Source organism: Bos mutus, chromosome 9 (assembly GCF_027580195.1).
Source record: "Bos mutus isolate GX-2022 chromosome 9, NWIPB_WYAK_1.1, whole genome shotgun sequence".
NCBI lineage: Eukaryota > Metazoa > Chordata > Mammalia > Artiodactyla > Bovidae > Bos > Bos mutus.
Window position 1 is genome coordinate 82,807,861 of NC_091625.1, and position 19,202 is coordinate 82,827,062.

The following is a 19,202-nucleotide window of genomic DNA, read 5'->3' on the forward strand; positions in this document are numbered from 1 at the left end:
TTACATGCGCATCAAAAAAATTTGCATATGTGTGTATTCTCCAAATACATACATATGTAGATAGCATATTCAAAAGCAGAGACATTACTTTGCCAACAAAGGTTCGTCTAGTCAAGGCTATGGTTTTTCCTGTGGTCAGGTATGGATGTAAGAGTTGGACTGTGAAGAAAGCTGAGCACCGAAGAATTGATGCTTTTGAACTGTGGCGTTGGAGAGGACTCTTGAGAGTCCCTTGGACTGCAAGGAGATCCAACCAGTCCATTCTGAAGATCAGCCCTGGGATTTCTTTGGAAGGAATGACACTAAAGTTGAAACTCCAGTACTTTGGCCACCTCATGCGAAGAGTTGACTCATTGGCAAAGACTCTGATGCTGGGAGGGATTGGGGGCAGGAGGAGAAGGGGACGACAGAGGATGAGATGGTTGGATGGCATCACTGACTCAATGGACGTGAGTCTGAGTGAACTCCAGGAGTTGGTGATGGACAGGGAGGCCTGGCGTGCTGTGATTCATGGGGTCGCAAAGAGTCAGACATGACTGAGCGACTGAACTGAACTGAACTGTAGGTACACAATGGAATAGGAAATCGAAATGTTGCTGAACCACGAAAGATGCCGGGATTCTTGGCCTCCGAAGGAGAAGAATTCAATCTGGGGCCAGAGACGAAGCTTGATTGCTCAGATCTGTTGTGTAATAAAGTTTTATTAAAGTATAAAAGAGATAGAGAAAGCTGACATAGACATCAGAAGGGGGCAGAAAAAGTGCCCCTTTTGCTAGTGTTAGCAAGGGAGTTATATATTTTTTAATTAGTTATTACAATGTATCAAAAGAATGTCTGGAGGTTGTAAAGATCTTACTAGACCCACTTCCATAATTTACATTTTAAGATAACAGGATTAGCCAGAAGGCTTTCAGGAAGGAGAAACTGTCCTCAAGCAGGATACATTATTGTTATATAATCCTAAGGAATGTAGAGGAGAAAAAGTTTGTCCTTTCCTCCTCCTTGAGAACCCCATACCCCTCTCTCCTTTGGGACCCCCGGCCTTCTTATCAATCTGCCTAGGAATTGACTCTCTCAAAATGACAACCCATTTCAATATTCTTCCCTGGAAAATTCCATGGACAGAGAAGTCTGACGGGCTACAGTCCTTAGGTCACAAAAGAGTCAGACATGTCTGAGAACGCAGGCACACATGCACATAGATATTCAGTTAAGTTCAGTTCAGTCACTCAGCTGTGTCTGACTCTTTGCGAGCCCATGGACTGCAGCATACCAGGCTTCCCTGTCCATCACCAACCCCGGAGCTTGCTCAAATTTATGTTCATTTAGTCAGTGATGCCATCCAACCATCTCATCCTCTGTAGTCCCCCTCTCCTCCTGCCTTCAATCTTTCCCAGAATCAGGGTCTTTTCCAATGAATCTGTTCTTCCCATCAGGTGGCCGAAGTATTAGAGCCTCAGCTTCAGCATCATCCCTTCCAATGAATATTCAAGATGAATTTCCTTTAGGATTGACTGGTTTGATCTCCTTCCAGGCCAAGGGACTCTTAAGAGTCTTCTCCATCATCACAGTTCAAAAGCATCAATTTTTCGGTGCTCAGCTATCTGTATAGTCCAACTCTCACTTCCATATATGACAATTGGAAAAACCTTAGCTTTGACTAAATGGACTTTTGTCAGCAAAGTACTGTCTCTGCTTTTTAATATGCTGTCTAGGTTGGTCATACAAATGGTAAAATTAGGGTAATATCTTGTATTCAGCTTTGTCTTCTGCTTTTCTTTTTTTATTAATGAGCATTTGTAGATTTGATTTCGAAGTGGGATTTCTCATTTTACTGACATACAACTCTGAAACAAAGCAAGGGAAGATTCAGCAGAGCCCATCTCAGTAAGGACACACAAATAGGAGCTATTATTATAAATGATAGCCATGAGTCAGGCCAGCCCTAACAACTATCTGTTTGTTTTTCCTCCTGCTCTCTGACTCACATGTCTCCTCTTATTTCTATAATATCTGATGGGTTACTGAATGCATGTGAACTACTTCTCAGCACTTGGACTATTTATGAGGAAATTATTACCAAGAAACTAAAGTCTGTCCTCCAGACAGTATCCCTAGCCTTCCTGTCACAGAAACCTGGTTGTTATTTACATGCAGCAAATTCTACTAGAGTCTGAAATGATCCAGTCCTCCAGGAGCTTCTGACATAGCTTGGGTGATATAATGCAAATACAAAGGAGGATGAATATCAGTGATAGATATCATGCTAATTTAATAAGTTAAATAAATCACTAGAGTAGCTAGTATAAAATAATAGGTGTGCAAGAACAGCACATATGTTTCTTTCCTAGATCAACCTTATTCTGGCCCAGACTGAAAGGAAATTCAACTTGAGTCAATGCCAAGGGCTCCCTGAGTTAATGCAGCATCCAGGTCTGCGTAGTTCACTGGTCACCTGCTCAGATGAATTATTTTGAGATACCATTGTTTGGTCTGCATGATTTCTTCAGGATCAAGGACTCGTTGACACTTTTGCCACTTTGAAGCTCTGCGTAGGACTTGACAGTTCTTGCAGAGGCTGAATTCTGGCATCTTGGGTGCTGCCTCCCTTGGCATAACTACAGCTAAGTCCTATCAGTTTGCCCCTGCCCCTGGGATGTTGCCTTAGAACTGCTACCCAGTCTTCCACTCTGTTGTGAGCCTCAGTACTCCCTCCATCCTGTCCTATATCAGAGGACACTCACCTAGCTTCCTCTCAAAGACAATCTCCTCTCTCTACTGCTACTCCAGGGCACTAATATCATCAACTCAATGGATTACGTTCTTACAAAACACAGGAAAAGCTGTCGACTTCTCACGAGGCAAAATTCCTGAGGGTCTGGCTACCTATTTGAAATGAATGAAGGAATGTATAAGGAGAAAGCATGCTAGCAAATATTTCTACAAGAGTTGAGAAGTGGCAGTCATCATTGAGCTCTAAAACTATTTAGCAGGGTTCATGGAAGAAATAGTCCTAAATCTGAGACTTGGTGGATGGATCAGTCTTGAACAAGTAGAGGAGTCAGGGCTTTCTAAGTGAGTAGAATTGCAATAAGAAAGAAGGTAGAACGGGAACAGTTATACCTTAGTCAGGATCTGCAAAGACTAGTTAGTTGGGAGCTCAAAGAGCAGGGTAGACATGTGTAGAGACACAATGGTCAGTTTGTAGAAGGTGTTGAATGTCAGATTACTGCTACTGCTGTTTTACTAGTTTTGCAGACAACAGAAAGCAGTAAAGACTTTTCTGAGGACTAAATCATTGAAAATGTGATAAGATAGAGAATCATGATGAAGTCATCTTAGGATGATTGCTAGAGAAGGCTTCTCTGAGGAAGTGTCTTGGGGTTGCACCATGGAGGGTAAGGCCAAGCCCCCCTTCAAAAGTGGATTTTAAATGGAGATTGATGAAGCCACACAGACACTCAGTTCAGTTCAGTTCAGTCGCTCAGTCGTGTCCGACTCTATGTGACCCCATGAATCACAGCACGCCAGGCCTCCTTGTCCACCACCAACTCCCAGAGCTTACTCAGACTCACATCCATCAAGTCAGTGATGCCATTCAGCCATCTCATCCTCTTTCCTCCCCTTCTCCTCCTGCCCCCAATCCCTCCCAGCATCAGAGTCTTTGCCAATGAGTCAACTCTTCGCATGAGGTGGCCAAAGTCCTGGAGTTTCAGCTTTAGCATCATTCCTTCCAAAGCAATCCCAGGGCTGATCTCCTTCAGAATGGACTGGTTGGATCTCCTTGCAGTCCAAGGGACTCTCAAGAGTCTTCTCCAACACCACAGTTCAAAAGCATCAATTCTTTGGCACTCAGCCTTCTTCACAGTCCAACTCTCACATCCATACATGACCACTGGAAAAACCATAACCTTGACTAGACGGACCTTTGTTGGCAAAGTAATGTCTCTGCTTTTGAATATGCTATCTAGGTTGGTCATAACTTTCCTTCCAAGGAGTAAGCGTCTTTTAACTTCATGGCTGCAATCACCATCTGCAGTGATTTTGGAGCCCCAAAAAATAAAGTCTGACACTGTTTCCACTGTTTCCCCATCTATTTCCCATGAAGTGATGGGACTAGATGCCATGATCTTCGTTTTCTGAATGTTGAGCTTTAAGCCAACTTTTTCACTCTCCTCTTTCACTTTCATCAAGAGGCTCTTTAGTTCTTCACTTTCTGCCATAAGGGTGGTATCATCTGCATATCTGAGGTTATTGATATTTCTCCCGGCAATCTTGATTCCAGCTTGTGCTTCCTCCAGCCCAGTGTTTCTCATGATGTACTCTGCATATAAGTTAAATAAGCAGGGTGACAATATGTAGCCTTGACATATTCCTTTCCCAATTTGGAACCAGTCTGTTGTTCCATGTCCAGTTCTAACTGTTGCTTCCTGACCTGCATACAGATTTCAAGAGGCAGGTCAGGTGGTCTGGTATTAGGGAGGCCAAATCCTGCCAAGAGCTTAAATTTAAAGCAAGAATAATGGGAGGTCAAGAAGCAAGAGTTAGAACTGGACATGGAACAAAAGGAAGATTCTGAAGCTGGAAACTCATCATTATGTACCTGCTGGGGGAAATCACCTACCTTGGCTCTTTTTTTTCTGACAAGAAAGTAGGATTTATTATGGACATGAGTACAGAGGGGACAGTGCCAAGGTTCTCGTGGGTGCAAGGCCCACCATTTTGCCAGAGGGCCAGGAATAGGGGTATATTTGACCCCACAGCCATCTGAGATGAACCACTTTTCTGCCACCATGTTTTCAAATTCATCTGCATTAAATTTAGAAAATTTAATCCCTTCTTGGAGATGTGGAGCTTCTGGCTGCCAGAGAATGTGAACTTGACCCTGCGGAGGATCTCAGTCACATGCTCCTTGTTCTGCAGCTTGATGCAGATGAACATTATGACTTAACCAGTGTGGACCCTGGCCACTGCCCTGGGGCTTTCCAAAGGCACTGCACATACCTGTCTGGAGCTTAGATTGCAGACAGCATGCCAGTCATGTCTGCATGTCCACTGTAAAGGGTCGTATTCAAGTTCCTTAGGGCAACTCATGCAGGCAACAGGCTGTATACACTACTGAAAAGGCTCCTATTTGCAGCCATTGCACCCTGGGCTCCCAGGGGGGAAATAGCACAGGTGGCTTGCTTTGCTCATGCTAAGTCACTTCAGTCATGTTTGACTCTGTGCAACCCCATGGACTATATAGCCCACCAGGCTCCTCTGTCCATGGGAGTCTCCAGGCAAGAATACTGGAGTCGGTTGCCATGCCCTCCTCCAGGAGATCTTCCTGACCCAGGGATCGAATCTGTATCTCTTACATCCCCTGCATTGGCAAGTGGGTTCTTTACCACTAGCACCACATAGGAAGCCCACGGTTGGCTAATTGGCTGCAAATTGTTGCTTCTTTATGAGGAATCCCTGCATCAAAGCTCACATCACTTATTTTTAGCTAAGAAAGTTAGCTTTAGCAATAGATTTAAAATAACTGCCCATTTGTTTTCAAAAGCAATTATTGCTCAAAATGACCATCCCTTTAATAAGAGTGTAATGTAATAGTTTCTTATTCATTTTGTTAATGACCAGAGTGATTTCTGGAACCTCTGAAATGATTGCACTCCATATTCCTAATTATCACCACATTGCCTTTGCACTCCTGATGTAGGCAAGGTGACAGGAAGTCACCAAATGTTAGTATTACATTCGTCATTAGGACCTGGAAATGCACAGGACCTCAGTGGGGTGGAATGTGCCCATGGTGATGTGGATCCCTGGGAATGTTGAGAATTTTCTCTTTAAAGTAGTTCATCTATTTGAGAAATATACTTGTGCCTTTGACTTCACAAGATTTATGTTTTTGATCATCTAATTTTATATCTTAAATTTATCCTTTTAATATCATACTATTTCAGAAGTGACATTCTACAAAAATAAAATGAAATCAGTGCCAAATCAGTATTATTGTGTGCCCAACTTTTTTCGGTTGCTATTACCCAGAACCTTTTTTCTTTTCTTTTTTGCTGTTTGTAAACTGTTATGCACTAAGATATATCTTGGAACTTCCCTGGTGGTCCAGTGGTTAAGAATCTTCCTGACAATGGAGAGGACGCAGGATTGATACCTGGCCGGGAAGACTCCACATGCTGCGGGGCAGCTAAGCTTCTCTGCCACAAGGACTGAAGCTTGTGCCCTAGAGCCTGTGCTCCGCAACTAGAGAAGTCATCACAGTGAGAAACCCGTGCACTGCAATGAAGAATAGCTCACACATAACAACCAAAGACTCAGAGCAGCCAAAAATAAATATACAGAATTTTTTAAAAAGAAATATCTTGCAAATTAACATATGTGATATTTTACATTTTGACTTAGCAAATGAATTTAAGACTGAGGCGTCCCCAAGTTAATACTTAGAGCAAGCAGATAGCTACGGAATGTGATTTTGGAGACAAGGAGTTTCTCTCTTCTTGCTCATCACAAAGCTTTACCTTCCTATCACCTGGCAGTTAGGGCCTGAACTCAGGGGAGGCAAGAGAAGCTCCTCAGGTGATAAATCTAGGGTGCTTACTCTCAGTGTTGTGTGAACACCTCCTTGAATTTTGCATCTGAGGCACCACTTACCTGGCTCTCATTCAGGCCCAGGCAGCAGACCATTTGCGATAAAACTCAGGACAGGTTAATATGCAAATATGCTCTCCAAACAGTATAACACACTGTCATTAATGACCAGCTAATGGAGCCAGCTTATTAGATTAGAACCCATCCCACCAAAAAGGTTCTTAGGAAATGGAACACTGAACAAGTCAGTTCTGAGGAGCTGAAAGCATTTGAAAAGGTTTGAAGCCTATGGTGCTGCCCAAGGCACAGCATGGAGCCATGACCGAGAAATAGCAACTAATGGGGCTAATGTGGTGGGGCACAGGGAGGGGTGCTAGCCTGAGGAAGGAGGAAATCAATGGAGCTTTGGCAAGGGTACAAGAGTCTTGAAAAATTCAGTTTTGAGTGTGTATATGTATGGATGGACACATACATCATGTATATAATATTTCATGTTCATTACTCATGTATATAAACCATATAGTATATACACATACATATACACATGTATGTACACACATGTGCATATATTCACACACATACTATGCACATATGTGTATTTAGGGGTAGGGGTGGGAAGTCTTATAGTGGACACGTAGGTAACAAAGTCACTTCAGGTCCAGGGCTTACATTTACAAGGAAGGCCACCCAGCTAATCTGCAGGCCTTTCAATTTGCCTGAAGCTTATTTCTATGTTTATGCCAAAGGAAGGGCTCATACCAGCCCTGCTACTGTAATACAGGCGTCAGGCAGCTTTCAACCTCATCCTCTGTCTGTGGGCAGTGCTCTGTCTATGGAGAGGGCTATATGGTGAAGACTGTGTTAGAGTGTCACAGCTCTCAGCTTACAGGGGACCTATGCTCAGCTTCCCTCTCTGACTGGTCTGCACTTTGATTTCCCTGTTTGCCCTCAAGCCTTCTGTCTGACTGGGTCTTGCCTCCAGCCTTGGCCTCCAACGCATAGGACCCATGGAGTATGTCCTCTTACTCAGCTTGGCATCCTCAGGTTGGCCACCTTTTGTAGTGCAATGCCCATTTTATGATCCTCAAAGGCATGGTGCACTGTGCTTTGACTCACCTGCTGTTTGATTCTGCTTCCAGTGTGTCTCATTCCCAACACATGGCACTAACAAGCGGTGCTCATGGCAACATGACTTTATGTGGTGATGCAAATAAGAGGTCAAAACAGAGCTCCCAAGCAGTTGCAACGTAATTTATAAGCCCAGAGGAGGTGGCTATTTATGAAGCAGAGGGGAGGAGATGTCTAGGGAAGAAAAAAAACCAACACGCTATAAACTTCAGATTCAAATTAGAACTCCTGGACAAACATGATCCTAGAACATGTACCTAGCTCCTGCCTTTGCAGCCCCAACCCCCTTCCCAAGCAGGGCAGCTGCAGGGGCCTTGATCATGAGAGAATGCATGTTTGTTCTCAGGGCCTGACTAAAGCCCAGGGACCCAGGAAGGGAAGGCCAAGGGTGAGCAGGAAAGCATTGCTTTTCCTGGAAAGAGGTGGGCCCCGTGGGATCCACATAGTCCTGAAAGAAGGATGGATATCAACCTGTCTGATTGGTCCTGAAAGGGCTTTCTGTCTTGTCCTTGACGAGTTCTGGAAAATCAGAAGAGGTGAACTGTATCCTCTCTTCTCATGAGGCAGAGAGACAGGCATTAACCATTGTTGCTGCTGTTCAGTTGCTCAGCCGTGTCTGACTCTTTGCGATCCCATGGACTACAGCACACCAGGCTTCCCTGTCCTTCACCATCTCCTGGAGTTTGCTTAAACTCATGGCCATTGAGTCAATGATGCTATCCAAACATCTCATCCTCTGTTACCCTCTTATCCTCCTGCCCTCAATCTTTCCCAGCATCTGAGTCTTTTCCAGTAAGTTGGCTCTTCACATCAGGTGGCCAAAGTATTAACCATTATACCCCAGGAAACAGAAATCAGGACTGGGGGGCACATTGCGGATTATAACTGCTTAAGACTCAAACCCTGGCAACACTTAATAATGCTTAATAAGCAAAAATATGCACTGCTGCTAAGTCGCTTCAGTCATGTCTGACTCTGTGCGACCCCATAGACAGCAGCCCACCAGGCTCCCCCGTCCCTGGGATTCTCCAGGCAAAAACAATGGAGTGGGTTGCCATTGCCTTCTCCAAGAAATATGCACATCTCTCCTTTAAGTCAATGTCAGGGAATACATTTTATGTAAGCATGAATGCTCATTGAAATCAGAAACAATGAATGAATGAATGATGGCCATAGAAACTCTACAATCTGAGGCCTTCTTTTTTTAGGTGGTTAAGTTCTACCAAAACTTAACTGCATAGTACATCTCCAAGGAATGTATCAGAGGTGCAGATACAAAAGGCAATGATTGGAAAGTTGGGGACTTGAGTGTTAGTCCTGCATTGGCATGACTTTGTCTGCCAGGAGTAAGCAAACTCTGAAAATTAGAACATTGGGAACTTAGAAGAGCTCTAAGCTCCTTATCTTTTATTCCTTTCTGAAAAAAATTGTTTTGGTTTAAAATAGAAACTCTAAACAGCCCTCAGGACAGTCCCTGTGTTGTTGGTGCCAGTTCATAAGAAGATAAGGCTGTGTTTGCACATGACTAATGTGAGATTGATGTGAGAGTTGGATTATGAAGAAGGCTGAGCGCTGAAGAATTGATGCTTTTGAACTGTGGTGTTGGAGAAGACTCTTGAGAGTCCCTTGGACTGCAAGGAGATCCAACCAGTCCATTCTGAAGGAGATCAGCCCTGGGATTGCTTTGGAAGGAATGATGCTAAAGCTGAAACTCCAGTACTTAGGCCACCTCATGCGAAGAGTTGACTCATTGGAAAAGACTCTGATGCTGGGAGGGATTGGGGGCAGGAGGAGAAGGGGACGACAGAGGATGAGATGGCTGGATGGCATCACTGACTCAATGGACGTGAGTCTGAGTGAACTCTGGGAGTTGGTGATGGACAGGGAGGCCTGGTGTGCTGCGATTCATGGGGTCGCAAAGAGTCGGACACGACTGAGCGACTGAACTGAACTGAACTGACTGAACTTGTTATCTTGAATTTTTCCACCTCAATATGCAGGTCCCAATTTCAATTTCTCACTCCCCTCCTTCCTCTGATACTTCTTTTAAGGTGAGAACCACAGTCTACTGAGTGGTGATTGCCTTGGCTGCCATATTACCTCTTATCCTAAGCATAAACCAGGTTATTGAAGGTGAGCTGCTTTTATGGGGCCTGAGATTAGCAAAGCAAAAAGCCATTGACAACACCCTAAACAACAAAGAACATTCTGGTACTGCAGGCCACCCTTCAAAATGCTAGTCAATCTTTCACTTTTCACTGGGGTCAAAAGAAACTACTAAAGTTTGACTCTTTTAAAAGATGAATTTCTCTGTGGTGTTAGACCAAGGGCTTTAGGCTGTTGCCTGGCAACAATCATAAAGGCAAGAGTAGCCTAAGTCCTGAAAACATCTAGTAAATTAGGAAAGAAAAGTGCCTGCTGCCCTACAGCATGTCAAAGTCATCCTGCTTTAGGAGTCCTGTAAAATGACAGTGAACATCCAATAAGTGGAGTCTGAAGTCTTTCCTTCCTTAAAAATCACAGAACAGTGAGTTGACTTTGACAAAGGGACACTTTGACAAACACTCGGAACACTTTCAACAAACCCATCATTAATGAGTTAATGCTGTCTTAGACTCACGTAGCCTTTCACAGGCGGCATCTTAGCAAGTCTCCTGATAGGGGACTAGAAGTGGGAGGAAGATGCCCAGAAGCTACTTAACAGCATCCTTGCCCACAAGCTCTTCTTAAACTCTGTCGTGCCCCAGAGCTCACTATCTCACTGGATGGGTCAATATTTTTTTTTTTTTCTTGACCAATATATTTTTGTAAAGTTCTCTGAGAATACTCTTCCTTAAGAGCTGGAATTGTTTCTAGGTAACTTTCAAATACTGGTTCTCACTCTCATATCTTTTACCATGGAACAATTAACACTCACTACTGCAATAGACAAGCCCTTAAATGTGGATGCCTTAAAACAACAAAGGTTTATTTCTTGCTCAAGTCCAGTCCAGCACAGGTTGGACAGCCAGCTCCTTCTTAGAGCTCACCAACCTGGAACATGTTGCCAAGCCAGATAACAGAAATTTGGTGGAAGCAGGCTAGCTCTTAGTGCTTCAGTCTGTACGTGGCAACAACACACCTGCTCCAAATTCATTATTGGAATTGCAACTGACAAGCCCCCAATTTGGATGACTGAGAGCCTGGGAAATGTAGCACGGCATAAATGTAGGAATTCGGTGGGTGCCAATTGTGTCTGCCACACCCTGTTCCCCCAGCCAAGCACACCGATGGGAAGCGTGAGGCAGGTACCAGGATCCGACCCATCATCATGACATTGAATCCTGAAAGCAGGGCCATGCCAAGGAACAGCTGGTGTTTCTATGATCCAGAGGGGGCCCAGCAGTCATTCCTTCAAAGTCTGACATCTGGCCTTCTGTCTCTGTGCAGTGCCCTGAGTATGTGACTTTCTCTGTGTCCAGGCTGGGTGTTTAGAGGGCTTAGTGGTGTGAATCCCAGCTGTTCACACTTGCTGTTACTGTAAATATCTGTACTTGTGTCTCAAATCCACCTGCCAATGCAGGAGACACAAGTGACCCAGGTTCGATCCCTGGGTTGGGAAGATTCCCTGGAGAAGGAAGTGGCAACCCACTCCAATATTCTTGCCTGGAAAATTCCATGGACAGAGGAACCTGGCAGGCTACAGTCCATAGGATCGCAAAGAGTGAGACACAACTGAGTCAATGAGCACACTTCAGACTCAGAGATTAAGAATTTGACAGGATGAGGGAAGGATGTCACATAATTATGTCATTTTGCTGCTGCTGCTGCTGCTAAGTCGCTTCAGTTGTGTCCGACTCTGTGCGACCCCATAGATGGCAGCCCACCAGGCTCCCCCGTCCCTGGGATTCTCCAGGCAAGAACACTGGAATGAGTTGCCTTTTCCTTCTCCAATGCATGAAAGTGAAAAGTGAAAGTGAAGTCGCTCAGTCGTGTCCGACTCTTAGTGACCTCATGGACAGCAGCCCACCAGGCTCCTCTGTCCATGGGATTTTCCAGGCAAGAGTACTGGAGTGGGGTGCCATTGCCTTCTCTGATGTCATTTTAGGTTAATTAAAATCATGTTAATTAAAATCTGCATTTCAGATACTCCCAAGTGGCTAAAAGTAAGATGATATCTAGGAAAAGGACATAAGATTCTCTAACGGGCTGAAGAATTATGTTGTCATCAGACTCTGAATTGGGAAACTGAGACTCAAAAAGATTGAGTAAATTATCTATACTTACCAGAAGACAAGCCTGGGACCTGCGATTTCTCATCCAGCGCCACATGCTCTGTTAAGGGCGTGCCAAGAACTAGATTACAGTCACCTCCATGCTTTCTCTTTTCAAATGTCAGAATACCCAGCTGACACTGCAGGAGAGAAAAAGAGAGACAGCCAGGCCCTCTCTGATCATGGCACCTGTGGTGTCAGCACCAGGCAAATAATAGGTGGTGGCAAATGCAGATTTAAATCATGCAGAAATTAGTGGCGAGATGAGGACAATAAGAGGCCTCTGATGGAATAATTGCTTCCCCGTGGGGTGTTCCAGCAGCTCGAGGTTGCCGGTGCCCAGACTATAAATGAGTCTGCACTGGAGGTGTCACCACAGCCAATACAACGGAATATGAAGAGGGAGGAGGCAGCCACAGGCATGGAGTTTCTGAAACCAAATGATATACGAATTGCTGGAATGCTGTTCAGGAAAATTTACTCCTCTTTAAAAGCTTTACACTTTGAGGAAGAAAAGGCAAAATGGCACGTTAGCACCGACTCCATCCTGACTCCTGCAAGGTTGGTGTTGTCAACATTCACTCTTGTAATAACAGCCTCGACAGGTATTTTAAAAAACTATCGTTAGGCAACCATAAATTTTTCAGACATGTTTTATTCCTCACTGGTACTAGAATTTTTCCATGATAGCATCTGGCAGTCCACGATGATGTGCATCACGACTACGGAAGGGACAGAACACTCATGACAACACAGGGGATCTCGTGAACCCGCAGCAGGCAGTCCTGAGTAGCAGTTTACAGAAGCTTTTAATGAGAATTCTCATGACCGTAGTGGCAATGGCAAATTCGTTCTAAGAAATAAATGAAACATGGGGATTCACAGATGATTCTCATCTGTGACATTTGCATGGTACTCTTGCAATCTCATACTCTTGCTTCTTGATCATTCTAGAAGTAAAAGTAGTTTCATTTGTCCCCATTCAAAAGCATATATTCAAATGCATTACTTAAAAGCCCCTTTTGATTTTTGTAGTCCCTATTCTCCTATGCTTCTCTAGTGGCTCAGACGGTAAAGAATTCACTTGCAATGTAGGAGACCTGGATTCGATTCCTGGGGCAGAAGATTCCCTGGAGAAGTAAATGGCAACCCACTCTAGTATTCTTGCCAGGAAAATTCCATGGACAGAGCAACCTTGCAGGATACAGTCCATGAGATCGCAAAGAGTTGGACACGACTGAGCGACTAACACTTTCACTTTCATTCTCTTAGGCAGAGTAATAATTATTAACATTTGATAGTTTTTCCATGCACACAGCCAGATTTTAATGTCTTATTCAAGCCTCATATGACAATTGTAAAGTAGATTGGACAGACATTATTTTTTTAAGATTTATTTGTTGCTGTTGTTTAGTTGCTAAGTCACGTCCAACTCTTTGCAACCCCATGGACTGTAGCCCAACAGGCTCCTCTGTGCAATGGCTTTCCCAGGCAAGAATACTAGAGTGGGTTGCCATTTTCTTCTCCAAGGGATTATTTATTTATTTAGCTATGTCAGGTCTTAGTTGCCACACTCAGAGTCTTTGTTGTGTCATGCTCTGCATGGACTCTAGTGGTGGTGTAAGGGCTTAGTTGCTCCCTGACTTGTGTGACCTTGGTTCCCTGACCAGGAGTCGAACCACACCTCCTGCATTGCAAGGCAGATTCTTAACCACTGGACTGCCAGAGAAGTCCCATGGACAGACATTATTATCCCCATGTTTAAAAGTGAGGACGTGTGAGATTCAAGATGTTGATATTGATACTTTGCCCATGATCACACAGCTAGCAGAAAATAAAACCAAAATTCTTCATCAGGACTCACTCCCTGCTTCCTTTCAAAAGGCTACAGGACCTGTAGAGTCTCATTGTTCCCAAGTTTACCAGTCAGACTCATTTTAAAAAATAGACCCTAGAGCACAGATTGTGTCCAGAGTCCCAGTACCCTGAAACAGCCCTGAGGGCGTTTGAAAACAAGGTGATTGAAGATACAGGCTCTGAGCCTGGAATCCACAAACAGCTGGGGCTGCATCTGTAGAACCCTGACAGTTTTACAAAACACCAAGTCATGTTCATTTTCCTGGGGAAAAAGGCTCTGGCTTTCAAAACTCTTCTAAAAGTTAAGAACCAATAATTCAAAAGTAATAGGATGGCTTTCAAAACTCTTAAAAGAGTTAAAAACCAATAATTCAAAAGTAATAGGAATATCCTAAAATAGCATTTCTCAATCTTTATAAACCTTCCTCTCATGAATCAAAACAAAAATCATAAATAGGACATAGCTCTGCTTTGTTTTTAAACTACATACATCATCCCATCCTCCAAAGACTTTAATATACTCTTGCTCGCCATTCCTCCCTATCTCTCTCACCCCACAAGTCCCTCCCTGGAATAAGTTCACCCCAGGCTGATTAAAACTACCGTCCTTGAACTCAGAAGCAATGCCTGATGGGAATGGAAAGAATTCATAATTATGGATGACTGGGGAACACTACCCTCTTCTGTCTTGCATTTTTTTGTTATTTGTTGTCCAGTTAATGAGATTAGTTGGGAAGAGACTAGAGGTCAGATTTAAGAGTCAAGAAATATCCTCATCGAGTCAGCATAGCAGTAGTTTACCCTAATTTATGAAACAGCCAAAGTAAAAATGTAGCAGTTTAAAAGCCAATGGACAAGAATAAATAGCAATTCTTTTTTTTTTAATTATTGGAGTAAAGTTGATTTACAATGCTGTGTTACTTTCTGAGGTACAGCAAATTGAATTAGATACTTGTTTACATATATCATCTTTTGGGGAGTTCTTTCCCATTTAGGTGACCACAGAGCACTGAGTAGAGTTCCCTGTGCTATACAGTAGGTCTCACTAGTTATCCATTTTATTTATAATATCAACAGTGTATATACATCAATCCCAATCTGCCAATTCATCCCACCCTCTTTTCTGCCCTTAGTGTCCATACATTTGTTCTCTAAGTCTGTCTTTATTTCTTCTTTCCAGATAGGTTCATCTGTACCATTTCTCTAGATTCTACATATATGTGATATTTGCCTTAATATGTGATATTTGCTTTCCTCTTTCTGCCTTACTTCACCCTGTATGACAGTCTCTAGGTCTGTCCATGTCTCTGCAAATGGCATAATTCTGTTCCTTCTTATGGCTAAGTGATATTCTACTGTACATATGTGCCACATCTTCTTTATCCACTCCTCTGTTGATGGACATTTAGGTTCCTTCCAGGTTCTGGCTATTGCAAACAGTGCAGCCGTGAACACTAGGGTGCATAATTTTTTTGAAATTAAGGTTTCTCTGGGTATATGCCCAGGAATGGAGTTGCTTCTTTTTAAAAAACTATTTTATTAAGGTAATATTGACATATACTGAGCTGTACATATTTAAAATGCACAATTTGATAAGTTGTGATATATGTAAACTCCATGGAACCATCACCACAATCAAGATAGTGAACATATCCTTCATCCCCCAAAACTTCATTTCTCCTTTGTAATCTCTCCCTCCTGTTCTTCCTCAGCCTCAGGGAATCACTCATCTGTGTTTTACTTCCATTTTCTGGAGTTCTTTACGAATGGAATCAGTCATACATTGCGTACTCTTCTGTCTGGCCTCATTTCTGAGCATGTTGGATACGTGCTCAGTTGCTCAGTTGTCTCTAACTCTTTGTGACTCCATGGGACTGTAGCCCAACAGGTTCCTCTTGTCCAGGAATTTTTCAGGCAAGAATACTGGAGTGGGTTGCCATTTCCTCCTCCAAGGGACCCTGACCTAAGGATGGAACCCACGTCTCTTGCCTCTGTGATGTCTTCTGCATTGGCAGAAAGATTCTTTATCACTAGCACCATCTGGGAAGCCCTATGTTGGATATATCAAGTTCATTCTTTCTAGTGTTGAATAGTATTCTACTGTATAGACATGCCACAATTTGTTTATGCATTTACCTAATGATGGATATTTGGGTTATTTTTGGTTGGAGGTTATTACAAACAAAGTTCCTGGGAATGATCCTATAAAAGTCTTTGTATGGCTTTCATTTCATTTGGCTAAATAACTGAGAGTATAATCATGGGTTCACATGGGGCCAAGAGTTTAAAATTTTAAGGAAGCACCGATTTTTTTTTCTAAACTTTTTGTACTATTTATATTCCCAGCAGCCATATATAAAGTTCCAGTTCTTTGACATCACCTCCAACATTGGTATGGTTAAACCTTTTTCATTTTACCCATTCTAATAGGTGTGTAACAGTATTTTATCATAATTTTAGTTTGCATTTCCTTAATGGCAAATCACATTTAGAATCAAACCAGATACCCACCAGAAAGACTCAGAGGGCTCAAACAAGCCTCTGAGGTCCAGCACACAAGGACCCAGAGACCCCACAAAGACTGAGACAGAACTGTGTCTGAGTGTCTCCTGTGGAGGTACGGGTCAGCAGTGGACTGCCACAAGGGCAGGGGCTCTGGGTGCAGCAAACTTGGGTATGGCATAAGCCCTCCTGGAGGAGGTCACTGTTAACCCCACCATAGACCCCCAGAACAGGACTGGGAAACAGACTCTTGGCAGTCACAAACAGAACCTTCTGTACCAGGATCCAGGAGAAAGGAGCAGTGACCCTGCAAGAGACTGACCCAGACTTTCCCACAAGTGTCCAGGAGTCTCTGGGGGAGGCGTGAGTTGGTGGTGGCTGCTACAGGGCTGGGGGCACTAAGTATAGCAGCACATGCATGGGACCTTTTGAAGAAGGCCATTATCTTCATAAGTCCACCATAGTTTGGCCCTAGGTAAATAACAGGGAGGGAGAAAAGCCCCACCCACTAACAGAAAATTGGATTAAAGATTTAAGAACATGGCCCTACCCATCAGAACAAGACCCAATTTCCCCTTCAGTCAGTCTCTCCCATCAGAAGCTTCCATAACCTCTTATCCTTCTCCATCAGAGGGAAGACAGACTGAAAACCACAATCACAGGAAACTAACCAATTGGACCACAGCCTTGTCTAAATCAATGAAACTATGAGTCATGCTGTGTAGGGCCACCCAAGATGGATGGGTCATGGTGAAGAGTTCTAACAAAACATGGTACACTGGAGAAGGGAATGGCAAATCACTTCAGTATTCTTGCCTTGAGAACTCCATGAACAGAATGAAAGGGCAAAAAGAGGACACTGAAAGATGAACTCCCCAGGTCATTAGGTGCCCAATATGCTACTGGAGATCAGTAGAGAAATAACTCCAGAAAGAATGAAGAGATGGAGCCAAAGTAAAAACAAACAGCCAGTTGGTGATGTCACTGGTGATGGAAGTAAAGTCCGATGTTGCAAAGAAGAATATTGCATAGGAACCTGGAATGTTAGGTCTATGGATCAAGGCAAATTCGAAGTGGGAAGAGTGAACATCAATATCTTAGGAATCAGAGAACTAAAATGGATGGGAATGGGTGAATTTAACTCAGATGACCATTATATCTACTACTGTGGAAAAGAATCCCTTAGAAGAAATGGAGTAGCCATCATAGTCAACAAAAGAGTCTGAAATGCAATACTTGGATGAAATCTCAAAAATGACAGAATGATTTCTGTTCATTTCCAAGGCAAACCATTCAATATTACAGTAATCCAACTCTATACCCTGACCAGTAATGTTGAAGAAGCTGAAGTTGAACGGTTCTATGAAGACCTACAAGACCTTCTAGAACTAACACCCTAAAAAGATGTCCTTTTCATCATAGGGGACTGGAATGCAAAAGTAGGAAGTCAAGAAATACCTGAAGTAACAGGCAAATTTGGCCTTGGAGTACAGCATGAAGCAGGGCAAGGATTATTACAGTTTTTCCAATAGAACACACTGGTCATAGCAAACACCCTCTTCCAAGAACACAAGAGAAGACTCTACACATGTACATCACCAGATGGTCAACACCAAAATAAGACTGATTATATTCTTTGCAACCAAAGATGGAGAAGTTCTATACAGTTAGCAATAACAAGACCTGGAGCTAACTGTGGCACAGACCATGAACTCCTTATTGCCAAATTCAGACTTAAATTGAAGAAAGTAGGGAAAACCACTAGACCATTCAGGTATGACCTAAATCAAATCCCTTAAAATTATACAGTGGAAGTGACAAATAGATTCAAGGGGTTAGATCTGATAGACAGAGTGCCTGAAGAACTATGGATGAAGGCTTGTGGCATTGTACAGGAGGCAGGGATCAAGACCATTCTCAAGGAAGAGAAATGCAAAAGGCAAAATGGTTGGCTGAGGAGCCCTTACAAAAAGCTATGAATATAAGAGAAGCTAAAGGCAAAGGAGAAAAGGAAAGATATACCCTTGTGAATACAGAGTTCCAAAGAATATCAAGGAGACATAAGAAAGCCTTCCTCAGTGAACAATGCAAATAAATAGAGGAAAACAATAGATGGGAAAGACTAGAGATCTCTTCAAGAAAATTAGAGATACCAAGGGAACATTTCATGCAAAGTTGGGTACAACAAAGGACATAAATGCTATGGACCTAACAGAAGCAGAAGATATTAAGAAGAGGCGGCAAGGATACACAGAAGAACTGTACAGAAAAGATCCTCATGACCCAGATAATCACGATGGTGTGATCACTCACCTAGAGCCAGACATCCTGGAATATGAAGTCAAGTGGGCTGTAGGAAGGAAGCATCGCTATGAACAAAGCTAGTGGATGTTGGCAATTTGATCTCTGGTTCTGAGACAGTCATTTCCTAGGCAGGTTGATAAGGAGCCTAGGGGTCCCCAAAGAGAGAGGGGTCTGGAATTCTCAAGGAGGAAGAAAGGACAAACCTTTTTTCTTTCTCCACATTCCTTAGGATTATATAACAATAATGTATCCTGCCTGAGGACAGTCTCTGGATTAAGGACAGACTTTGGATTAAACCTTCTGGCTAATTCTGTTATCTTAAAATGTAAATTATGGGAGTAGGTCTGATGAGGTCTTTACAACCTCCAGACATTCTTTGGATTCACTGGAGAGTATATAACTTCATTGTTAACACTAGCAAGCGGGTACTCTTTCTGCCCCCTTCTGATGCCTATGTCAGAAGCTTTCTCTATCTCCTTTATACTTTAATAAAACTTTACTACACAAAAGCTCTGAGCGATCAAGCCTCGTCTCTGGCCCCGGATTGAATTCTTCTCCTCCGGG

The 19,202-nt window shown here is 43.1% G+C and overlaps 1 long non-coding RNA gene and 1 other non-coding gene across 2 annotated transcripts; both read right to left on the reverse strand.

Moving 5' to 3' along the window:
- Window positions 1-482: 482 nt before the first annotated feature.
- On the reverse strand, window positions 483-18,059 carry LOC138989178 (uncharacterized). Its single transcript, XR_011465399.1, has 3 exons — window positions 11,989-18,059; window positions 7,711-7,896; window positions 483-4,324 (listed from the first exon to the last, which is right to left on the reverse strand). It is a non-coding gene; the product is annotated as an uncharacterized lncRNA (long non-coding RNA).
- LOC138989254 (small nucleolar RNA SNORA70) lies at window positions 5,064-5,196 on the reverse strand. Its single transcript, XR_011465498.1, has one exon. It is a non-coding gene; the product is annotated as a small nucleolar RNA SNORA70 (small nucleolar RNA).
- Window positions 18,060-19,202: the final 1,143 nt, after the last annotated feature.